The sequence below is a fragment of the Sylvia atricapilla genome, chromosome 1 (genome assembly GCF_009819655.1).
Source record: "Sylvia atricapilla isolate bSylAtr1 chromosome 1, bSylAtr1.pri, whole genome shotgun sequence".
Classification (NCBI taxonomy): domain Eukaryota; kingdom Metazoa; phylum Chordata; class Aves; order Passeriformes; family Sylviidae; genus Sylvia; species Sylvia atricapilla.
The window spans coordinates 83987976-84000421 of NC_089140.1; positions in this window are offsets into that span (position 1 = coordinate 83987976).

Here is a 12446-nt window from a genome sequence, read left to right on the forward strand (position 1 = left end):
GATTGAGTGGGTGGGATGTGGCATGGCTTCATAAGAGCTCTTCAGGAGGGGATGGCATATTTTTTTTGACAACTTAGTTATTAATGTGTCAATCTTCCGTGACAGTAAATCTGATTAAAATGGAAATTGATTACTGAGAGGCATTAACAGGACTGGTTGCTTATTGGTTGCTGTTAGATGTCTTACAAATTAATATCTAATTTCTTCTAACTTGGGTCTGATGGTAAACTTGGACTCCCATAAGCACTGCTATAAATGAGCAGCCCAATGTAATTATGTTAACCCAAATAAAATCTTTCACTCTGATCTCTAGTAGGCACCTGTACTAAAAATAGTTATGGCTTATTTGGTATAGAAATTGAAATTTAATCTCATTGTCTCTTGACATTTCAAGGGAGAAAAGAAATTGACATGTCAAATAAAGGTAATATTAATAATATAAAGGTAATATTAATAATGTAATGTTTTAAAACACTCTGCATGCTTGCAAACTCTTCCACACTTCTAAAAAATAGGTAAATACAAAAAGGAAAATTGTCAAAATAATCTATGCCTTGAATTTAATGCTAATTTAAGATGCTATCTTATCAAACAGTAAATTCAGGTCCTTGGCCAATTCTGATAGTCTATTCCTAAATTCTTACTTATCATTGTAGCAGCTGTTAATGTTTTCTGTTCTTTCTATGTTGATACTGTACTGTGACTGCTGGAATTTTGGTGATGTTTAACATTCAAAACCTGATTGTATGTGAAATCCTTTTAATGTAATTTGGAGGGTTACTTTGATGGCAGATGTCCAGTTTTATTAATAAAATAAAAAGGGAAGTGAGTTATCTAAATTGCTTCTCTTTAAAAAAATGACAGAAAACTTTCTGTTTTCATGTAAGCATTGTCATACTGTACTTGCTTGATGAAGGGCTGTTTTGTAGAAATTTTTGGCAACCCTCTTTAGTTCTAAGAGAACACTCCATACTATTTCCTTTTTAGTTAATGTCACAGGGCTGTTTTTTCCTGAAGATATGAGACTGCAAACACAAACTTCATGAGGCATAAACATTGTTGCATTGCTGAACTCCTTCAAAAGTGCTATTACTGGAAATGGTTGCATCTGAGACATGAAAATGTAGTGCTTTCAAAATCTGGTCTCTGTACCCCAAGGAAGGAAAATCTACCTGAAATCTGAAATAAATGTTCAGCACCTGTATATTCAGTCCTTGAAGGAGTAGGCAGCAAAATAGAATGAAAAAGAGTATGTTTAAGAATATCAGTAAGTACTTGATATTGGGTTCATACTGATCTCAGCAGCATGTGTTCAAAACATTAAAACCCAAATATGCATGTATTCAAAACATTAAAGTGTCAGGCAATAAAGGTGCACATTAGGAAGTGAGTATTTTAATGTCTGGAGTTTTAATTTTTCTTTTACTTGGTTTTCTCTTGATTTCTCTTTCAGATTTTTTTCAAAAAAATGGAAAACTGGGAAACTGAGCTGTGAGAAAGATTTCTCAGACACAGACATATGTATCTGTGCTTTGGGAATATACTGAGATTACCTGCAGTGTAGGTGAATTAAAAAATATTGATTCATCCAGAATATCCAAGGACCAACTGTACATGAACTTGATTAGAATAGAAAGGCTGAATTATTTTGTGTACTATGTAATTTTTTTTTTTTTTAATCTATAGTATCCATTTTCTTGGATTTTCTGGATATTTGGCAGCCTGTTTGGACAAAGACTATTGTTTGGCAGCAACAGCACAGCAACAGCTGATGTCCTCATCGGAACTCTTAAATTTACCGAAAGCAAGATTTCTAAGGGGAGAGTGTAATTGTGGTAACTCTGGTGTTTGCAGACCTTAGAGAAATCAATGTATTGAAAGAAAATTGAATGAATTAAAGCCAAAAACTGTTTCATGTCTCATTAGTAACAGATGCAATTGGAAGATATTTCAGCTCTCCATGGGACTCAAAACCAGGCATGCAGCATTTTCAGGTTTGAATTTTAATCTCACTAAAATTTGGGCTTGCCATTCAAAATAAGCAGGCTTTTTGGATTGCTCTAGATCTCTTTTACTGAAGAAAATCAAATCAGACTGTGTTTATAAACAGCAGTACAATTTCAGAGTACAATTTTATGTTCTTTATGGTGTTGCATTACTCAGCTAATAATTCATAAATGTTAGAAAATGTGTTCCATCTTTTTTTAACTGCAGGTCTCTTGCTTGCTTCCTGACCCTTAAAATTACCCTGAGACTTAGCCCTGAGAAATTACAACCTCCATAGCGAAGCTACCGTGCTCATTTGCAGTGGGGATCCTTGGACACTCCAAGCAGCTCTGAGGACTGTTCCTGCACAAGGTGTTCTGAGCAGCAGCTCAGGGTGATTCCTCACTCTGCTTCCCCTTCCTCATCCAACTAGGCTCCCAGCTTGCTGGCCAGGAATTTGTGTGCTGGTGCTTATACTGCCACATCAGAGATCTGTGCACAAAGGTAGTGTTCAAGGTAGACAAACTTGTATGTACATTTGGGACACTCAATCTGCAGTTGGTGCTGATTGCTGAAAGGAGCAGAAAGGCTGAATGGGATCCATCCCCACCTTGAAGTATTTGCACAATAATACTTTTTTTCTTGAAAACATACTTGAAAGGATTACCAATTTTTAGGTTTAGCTGAAAAGCAGGTGTGCAATTCAACTACTGGAGATGCAAGTTAAATGAACCATATAGACTGCCTATTACAATAAAAAGTAATTTGCTCTATCTCACTAATCTAAGCAAAAAAATTACAATGATCAATCTTGTATAAAATAGACAAGGAAAAATCAGCAATTTAATGTTAATTGAGTTATCATTGCAAAGCTCATATTGATTTTTAAATTACATTTACAAAATGCCTGGTAAAGTCCAAGACCAATACATGGCATCTGCTTTAGAATTACCAAAAGAGATTCCTGGTCATAAAGCCAGCAGGTCAGAAGTTTCACAAAGCAGACCAAAGTTGCCTATTTAATGTACAAGAAACCTAGATCTTCTTTTTTTCCTGTCAACATGAAGGCAAAAAAAATCCGCTGAAGTCACAAAATTAGTCTAAGTGTACTTTTTGCTGAGGGAGTCTGGCTTTGCAGACTCCTGAACAGTATAAGATTTCCAAGGGGTGAATGCTTGGTGGTGTCTTTATTTTAACTCTTAAAGGGACCGTTTGGAGCACTGTTATCATTACATCTTTTCAGGATCTCACCCACAGTTTTTCTCTGCGAAACTGAGTGGGCAGAGCATTGACTTGTCTGGGTGCTCTAGTTATGTCATTGGGTGGGTTTGTTGTGTGATGAAATACCTAATGGTTGAGAAATGACAATGTGAATTGAGAATGACAAAGTGATGTGGAAAGGACTGAAGCCCATTGCCATCACAAATAATATAAATGTGAGTTTCTATCTGCCATCTGAGTCCCTTATAAAATAATAGTAGCTGTCAGGTAAGAAATGATGAAGTTTAAAAAAACATTTCACTTCTATGTTTTCTCTTATGAGCAGTGCTGATACATGTGGTTTATGATGTTCACATGACAAACAGTGCACCCCCTTTATGAAGTCATGTTGTTGTATATCACACACCTAGAAGTGACATGGTATTGAGAGAAATAACAATTGAAGGGAACAATCTAGTTCTAGGTGTGCCAAGGTAATTAATCAATAAGACAGACTGTGTGCCAGCACTGCTTAATCACCTCTCAGGTGCTTGGTGAGGCATGGTACAAAGTTGAAACCTTCCAGTGTCTTCAAGTGGAACATTAATCAGCAGTGTAGGACAGTCTGTGCCACTCAGTAACAGAGTGGATACCTTGAAACTCTGACTTACTTCAAGGAAAGGCCTTGGGCTCAAAAACATGTTGGAGAGATCTAACCTAGACTCCACTGCTTATTTCATCCCACATCAGCATGAAGTCTTGGTGCCAACTCTGACTACTGCCTCTCAGTACTCTTTACCCCTGGAGCAGACCTTGTTCTCACATTCCCGGGCTGTCTGACAGCCCGACAAAGCAGGGCCCTGCCATCAGGATACTGGGGAAATGCTTCATGTGTTCAAAGGATTGCTGTTATATGGGCTTTTGACTGCTTTAGTTTTGCCTTTCTATGATAGGTTACACAGAAGGGACTAATGATCACAGTACTGTAGAAGATAACAGGAGTTCCTGGAGGGCAGAAACTCTCAGCTCCCATGGGACTTTTCTGGTGGTACTGACATGGAGGTGAAGTTGCAGAGCAGCCAACCAGACTGATGGGACCTTTCTGAAAACATTCCTTCTAATGACAGATATCTCCAGCCTTTTAGTGAAATGCCACTCCTGCAGAACCTTCCTGAGGTTCCTTTTAAAATCAAGTTCAAAACAGAACTCCAGTAAGATGATGATAGAGGGTGTTGGTTGGGAAGAAATGAATGGCAAGAGGAGAAATGATAAAAGGTTTACACAGACATTTTACTCAGCAATTACTGCATTTTGTAACAGATATCAGTGACCATCCTTTTATCCCCTTCTGTGTTGTAGCAGGAGGTAAAATTAAAATAGCTGATACAACTTGGTCTAACATGTTTAACCATCATAACATCTTACCTGCAGTGGAGTAAAAATGCTCCCAAGTTCTCAACAATATCCAATGAAACTTTGCTGTAGAGAACTGAAATCTCTGCCCAAAGATGGCATTAAGTAACACTTAACAAAGTGCTACTGATTCTTAAGATTTAAAGGCTTGGTAGGTTGAAGAGTTTGACATCAAAGATGTTCCCATTTAAAGAGGAACATTTAAAACAAAACAAAGACAAAAAACAAACAGAGGAAAAGTAAGAGACAAGCTATGAAAAGAAACTGTGTAGCTGTCTGAGAATGTAGATGATGATTTCGAAGCATCAGAGGTAGGATAAAAGCTAAGTTTTCCAGTGTGCAAATGACAGCAAAGCTACCAGACTCAAAGACTGGGTTCTGTGATCCTCAGTGATGCATGCCTGTGCCTTCTCTTCATGAAGTTTTTTGCAATTGGCTAGTGTACTGATCATGTCCTGGAATGGAGAGATTTTGGAGGCTCACTCACTAGAAAGGCAAACAGTATAAGACTGTGCTCACTACAAATGCTGTATTGCTCTCCATCTGCCATCTTTTAAGTGAGTTTGTAAAAATTTATGTGCAAAAGAATTCATTTCTATTCCCTTAGTGCTGAAAAAGATCCTGTATCTCTTGATCCAAGGAACACATGCCAAGATGTTCTTCATGGGAGACCTTGTCAAAGGGAGTGGATGTGCCTTTGCTGGGCCAATGTTTATTTTTGGAGAGAACCTTATATCAGAGCCCACAGAGGGTATTTCAGTCTCTGTCAGTTAAGGGAAAAAGAGAAATTTGGATTGTTGACAACAAAAATTAAAGATGAAATCTAAGCCCCAGAAGTGCTTTAATTTTTGCTTCACTACTTTTCTGCTCCTTTTGAATTAGTGGTGACATCACACCCATCCAAGTAGACACCAAGAGGGAAAAATATCAGCCTCTCTTCTTTTTATGGAAACAGCAGCAAAGCACAGAAAATCTTTGAACTTCAAGGTTTAGCACAGAGCACCAGGGCTTCACTCTTGCTCTCCAGTCAGTGAGGCAGAGATGAGAGTTCAGAAGATGAATGTTTTCTGAATTGTAGCAGAACTGTTAAACCTTTCAGTCTGTTGGACAAGTTTACATCTTTCAGTCAAGATAGGCTATTACTAAAATTTAAAAAAGAGAGTTAATATGTGGTCAGAGGATTTTAATAAATATTAAAATTATGTGGGTGAATCTTCTGATTATTTTCACTTTTATTAATGTTAGATTAATTTTTAGCAAGTTGTGCCAGACCATTTCTATCTTGCTAGTTCCATTTAGTGTCTTTGTCAAATTTCTTTCTTCTTGCATGTAATCAAAATCATTTCATTTCTTACACTGTCTCATGAAACAGAGTTGGAGGTGCTGCCAAAGAGATCCATCAATTCAGTCCCGTAGAAGCTGAATCTGAACTTAGACTTTTGAAATCTGAGTGTGTTTGGAGATCAGATATTTAACTGACATCAATACAAGCCATCATTTCCAGACATATTGATCAGAAAGCCTTTTCTCTGCAAATCCTATAACTAGAAGGCCATTAAAAATGATATCAGACACACACACATACACACAGAGTCAAAACCAGAATGAAATCAATACCTGTAAAAAAAGCAGTGAGTTTACAGGCAGGAATTCAACTTTTTTATTTTTAGTTTCTGAATTATGTTTTCTGCTTAATAGTTTAATTTTTAATCTAATGTGAAGTGTAAGAAATCAGTTATATATTCTTTTCTTCCTTAAAAAACCCCAACAAAATGAAACAAAACAAAGCAAAGAAAAACCCACCAAACTCAAACCCAAACAATTTAGTAAAAGCCATCCAGTGATTCCTCATAGCTTTTTTATGAGGGTACAGTGTCAGCTCTACATAACTGGTGAGTCACATTCTGTGTTGATAATTATCTATATGTTTGAACTACACAGTGACAATTTTGTCCTCAAAAGAGCTGAGGTTTGAGCATACAAACAAAAGCCTGTGAAGAACAGGCATATATATTCATTTGTTTTTTAAAGAAGCCACTCAGGTTGGTCTGGTCAGAAGTTTTTTAAAGTAACTACAGTGAAACCTCTAAAATCTAAAGCTGTTTTGCAACAGCAGGAATGCAAATAGGGGAGAGAGAACTTTGGAAAGCAAATACTATTAGGGGGAAAAAAATGAACATTTGCTATACTTGATATGTAAATTCAATTTAGGCAGCTTTATACATTTATTTTAATCAAGAAATACTATTTAATTTCATCTCCAGTCTCTCTTTCTAATGATGTTTCTAATTGTGTTATTGTAAAAGAACTCTAATATTGCTCTTCTGAGTTAAATGACTCTGTCAGAAATATTTGGACCACCGTATTTCAAAAATTTAATTTGTGGTCTCATTCATTTTCAGGGAATTTTTGGAGGCAGGGGAAATAAGTTTCCTCTGTTTTCAGGGCACAATGAGGCAATTGTACACACCTGCTGTCGGGCGATGAGTCAGTGCAAGACCCAGAAATAGAGGCTATATGTCTCTAGATGTCTGATTTCATAATCTAGTGACCTGACCCTAAGTTATCTTCTCTGGGACAATTCCTATGTGGTGAAGTTTCTGGGACTCCTGTTGGTGCCAGTAAGTTTTGTAGACATTCCATTGATTTATCCTTTATTTAATGACCAGTTGAAATCACAAGAGAATTTTTACTGACTCACTGAAAAAGTGCAATTGATGCATCAGCTTTATTTTGTTTCACTCAAAAGTTGTTGTGCAAAAGAATTACCACCAGTAGCTTTGCCAGTGCGTCAAGGATGCCCTCTAGCAATCAGAAGCCAAATATGGATCTGAACAGCTGCATATTATGTAAAGCTAAAGGAGGTCTGCACTCAAAACATAAATGGTGAACCTGGAAAGATTTAGCTTCAGATTGACACACGGCTCTTTGACCTGTCTCCATTTCCCCTATCTTTATTTAGGCATTCAAAAGCTTTCCCTGATTCATTTGACATTAGCAATTTACAGCAGTGCATGAGAAATGAGAGAAAGGGACAGGCAAGAGTCAGCCCCTTGTGTGAACTCATGCATCAGATGCCCTGAAAATGGAGTGCACTCTCACATCAGTCTTTACCATTATGTTCTCTTGTCCTATGGCATGAGAGTTTGGAGAAGAAAACAATAATTTATCTTTTCTCAAAAAAAGAGAAAAGGGCCAAAAATAGAAAAAAGTTCTTAAAAATTTGTTCTGTAATTTCTTTAGGTATGAACAGATCTTATCCACAATTTTAGAATTACAAACTTACACCACCATATATCTGTTCTATGTTTCAATATAATTCAGCTGCCTAATCTTGTATAATGACTGATCTCTTTTCAGATTAATGATAGTGCATACTTGTTATTTTTATCTTGAAATGCATACATAGAATGGATACATCTTATTGTGTGTGTTGCAGTTTAATTTGCTCAATTGAAATGTGTTTGTGTGGAAGTGGGTGGTGTTTTCTTCTGTCTTATTTCTCTCTGATCTCTCAGTGATGACGGCTGGAAAATTTGTTCCTGGAACTTTTCTAAACCTTGCACTGTGAGAGATAAGGTATTGAAATGATGATTTCTGTTGCAAATATTTTTATCTTTTGTGGCAGGGCAATACTCACTATTTTCCTTCCTGCTTCTTGTTTTGTTCCATAATTTTTTTTTGTATCTTGTGGTCTAAATAAACAGTTAATGGACACTTCTGAGATGATGAACAAGAAAGTTTTCAGAATTATAATAGTTGCTATATGCACAATATTTATGCCTGAATTCTTCCTTTTCCTGGGTAGTTTTTTCCTGTTGCTGTCCATTGAAAATGAACCCATTAGACTAATTCATGTTCTAGTTTTTCTTCCTCTCAAGATCTACATCTGTGATTAAATTCTCACAGCTAGGTATGAATTTCCCCACCTCCTGCTTTCCTTATCCATGTTTTGACTTTTGGTTTGTTTTTTATTTGTGATGGTAGACTGCTACTGAGTCTCAGGCTCATTTGTCTTCAGTGTTGCCATTTTCTTCACTTTGGTTTTGATATAGGTTTCATACTCACTTTTATTTCTGTTTAAACAACTGGTTATTTACTCGATCAGTTGTCCTTGCTTAATTATAACTGTGTATTTCTGTGGTCATCAGCATTATTGTCCCTTCATATGGTTTATTCAAGACAGGAATTAAAAGAGGGAGAGATGGAAAAACACTGTTCCTGAATCATATGTGCATTTCTCTGTCTGTTGTGATATAGGAGACATAGGATTATCCAGCAGTTTTCACTTGCAAATATGTTTTTAATAATTTTTAAGGCATATAAACATTATTTCGTATCATTTGAAACTCCTTGAAAATTGTTCTTTGCTGTGCTAGTCATTTATATCTTAAAATCTACACTAGAATTTTTCTGTGCCTAATAGAATAATTTATCAATTTAATACTATACTGATTATACACACTAAATGGAATGCAAGACACGTCAATCTCTCTTTTAGTCTGATTGCAATGGGAAGAAACATTTTCATGAGAGAGTTGGTATTAATAGACAATAAGGGCATAATGCAGAGTTCAGTTATTTTTAACTTTTCTTTTAACAAGCTGCTCTGCAGAGCACATGGAATGAGATCATAACTAAAGATTAAGGTTGATCAGAAACACTGTGATCTCTCTGTAGAGAAAAACCCATATCTGCCATCTTGAGAGAAAAATCTGAATTTCACAGAATCACAGAATGGGTTGGGTTAGAAAGGACCAAGGTGGGTCATCTGCTCCAACCTCTGTGCTCCAGCAGAGTCATCCTATAAAACGTTGAACAGGATTGTGTCCAGATGGCTTTTAAATGTCTTGAACATTTCATCCCTTAATTGGTGTGTCTAAGAAGCTGCCTAATTGCCCTGTCCCCTCTTTTTTTTTTTTTTTTTTTTTTTTTTTTTGAGGGGATAATGGTGGAGCTGTTTTTTTTTTTGTTCTTTCATTGGTAATGGGTTAAATCATGGTAAGTGAATAACTGATTTCTTTACATTAAAGATAATGTCTAAACTGTGTCAACTTCAAAGGTGGGGTGGAGAGAATCTCTAGCTGGGGGGAGCTCAGAGAGTGAGCTCACTCAGCTCCTTCACTCCAGGGACTCTGGAGCTGGTTCTCTTGTTAGCTTCGATAGAAGAGAGAATATTCTCTAAAAGTGGTGAAGGATTCTTTCGTAATTCTTTTTTTGCCTCTAACTTCAGCTGACAAAACTTCGAATTGCATGGGCAAGAGGTTTACTTAGGGCAGAGAAGCAGTGCCTACATCTCAGGGACATACAAGTGATTGTATTCCTTGTTAGTAAAATATTTATGTGGCTGTGAGTTGTACAAGGACATGGGAGGATGTGGTGCTGCCAGAGTGGAAGGGGAATAGCATTGTGTGTGTGCTAATCAGAGAAGCTGGAAATCCCTTGTGCTCCTATTACTGGGGTCAGTATATTGTGGTCGAGTGGAGCAGCTGGAGAACAATTGCTCTCACATTTCAGCACCTCTAGGAGTGTCATTACAGGTGAATTTGGTGTCATAGGCAAAGTTCCTTCAACTTAGTGCTCACGCACACAAAGGGATATATTTGGGGTTGGAATAAGTTTCTATGTCTTCTAATATGAAACCTCTGCCAGAAAAAACCCTAGTGGTTCCTTGCAGTAGTAGAAAAAAGTAATTATAATAGTTTTTCTTTTCTCATGAGTGACACCTCAGCATTTCTCTGTCCTTTTGTGTATGTGAAGGTCTTGTCACGAAATTCCAAGATATTTTGTCTCCCACCTATGTCTACCCTCTTAATTTCTGTATTTAAAAGTGACTGTTATAATGCTAACTTGATAAGGACTTTAATTACTTCTCTTAAAAGTATGTTTCAAATAATGCATTTTTTTCTGCAGCATTTATGGTGTTACTCTAAAACGCCACACAATCTTTTGTAGTTCTTGAAATTAATATATGCCAAAGCAATACTTGTTTACATCCTTGGATGAAATCTTCAAAAGCAGCTTGGCAATTATTTGAAAAGGAAGAGATGAATCTGAAGAGAGTTTTAATTTAATATTTAATTTCATTAAGGACCTTGGAGCACAAAGTAAGAGAGCATTATTTATAACACAAAGCTCTGAGTGCTTCTCAGTAGAGAGGAGGATCAGAATAACATACAGCAGAATAGGGTCACCTGGAGGAGACACTAATAGAAATATAATTATATTCTCTAGGGCAAAGACCCAAGGTTGTGTTGTTCCTGTTATTAGTCTTTAAGGACAGAAATAACTACAGGAGAGGAAAGTCTTAAGAAGTATGAGGCAATGACAGAATGAGTGAGAAACCAGAATGATATGTTAAGGAAAAAGGTAAGTGAAATTTTAGTATGTATCAGATGAGGAATTTCTTGTAATACAGAAGCTACTGAGACTTTGTCAAGATTTTTTGGGTGTGTTTTTGTCACACATTGCTTAACTGGAGCTAGAAAGGGCTTTGGTGATTATCTGAGGAATAGTGAGCTTCTGTTATGAAACGAAAAGTTTGGCTTTAAGTTGCTGAAATGTAGGGTAAATAACCACTTATATACAAAAAAACCTTGATAGGTCTTTCTAGATAGCTTTTGAGGAGAGCTTAAAACAAAAGTCAAATTATGTCATTTCACATTTTGAGATTTTTCACAGCAGTGACCCACGGTGTCTGCTATTTTGTCTCTGATACAAGGTGAAATTTAGGGAAAAAAAATGAATCTTGTCACTTTGTGTCTCTTCTCGTACTATTCCACAACTCTTAGCAAGTGTTGTAGAAGATATGGGCTAGATGTTAGAAAATGTTTTAGTTCTTCGATTTATATCCCTATTAAATAAGAACTTAGGTTCTTAGGTTTTGGTTGGTGGATTTATTTTTTCTTTTTCTTTTTCTTCTTTTTCTTTTTCTTTTTCTTTTTCTTTTTCTTTTTCTTTTTCTTTTTCTTTTTCTTTTTCTTTTTCTTTTTCTTTTTCTTTTTCTTTTTCTTTTTCTTTTTCTTTTTCTGTGTATTTAAATCCAGAATTTGAAATTACTTTGACACTTAATCATATTCTTTTAATAACCTCAACATCTCTCCTATAAGCTGAACACTTTTTAAGTACTCTGAAATTCACATATCAAGATATCTGTGTTGGACTGAAGCTTTACATGCTGGTTGGTGCTGCAAGTGGTAGATATATTAATTTTTATGGCTGCTTCATGGCTGTGCCTCTGTGTTTTATCAGAAACACACTGGTTAAACAAGAATGGAACAGTCTAGTTCATAATATTCACAAAGGTACTTCAAAATCCCAAAGAATGAGGGTTCTTTTCCAGCTGGAGGACATAGCCAATCTTTAGGAATTTCATGTGAAAATAGGAATAGGTTCCTCAAAACATGAGCTTCATGATTTCACATATACTGAATGATCACTTGGTGATGTGGGGATGCCGTCAATTTGTCTCTTCTTCAATATCCTTTTGGCTGGAATTCTCAGTCTCATGTTTGGAGGCATGTTGTATACTTTCCTCTGGCTCCACAGGAGCAAATGGGATAAAATAAGCCATCTTCTGCTAAGTAGAGAGAAAGGGCCAAACCCTGGATCAAACAGGAGATTTACCTCTCTGGTCTAGAGCAATGTCCTGCTTGCAATTGTTGTGAGGACCCTATAATCTTGTAGTGATAGTTACAATTTAAAAAGGACTACTTCCTGCTTTGAAGGGCAGTCAGAATGGCAAGTCTGCATGTGAATGTTTGCAAGGAGGGCACGTGATGTTAGTGCTGTTGTTGGGAACAGACATACTTCCTTGCATATGCTTTTTAACAGTTCCTTTGGCCGAT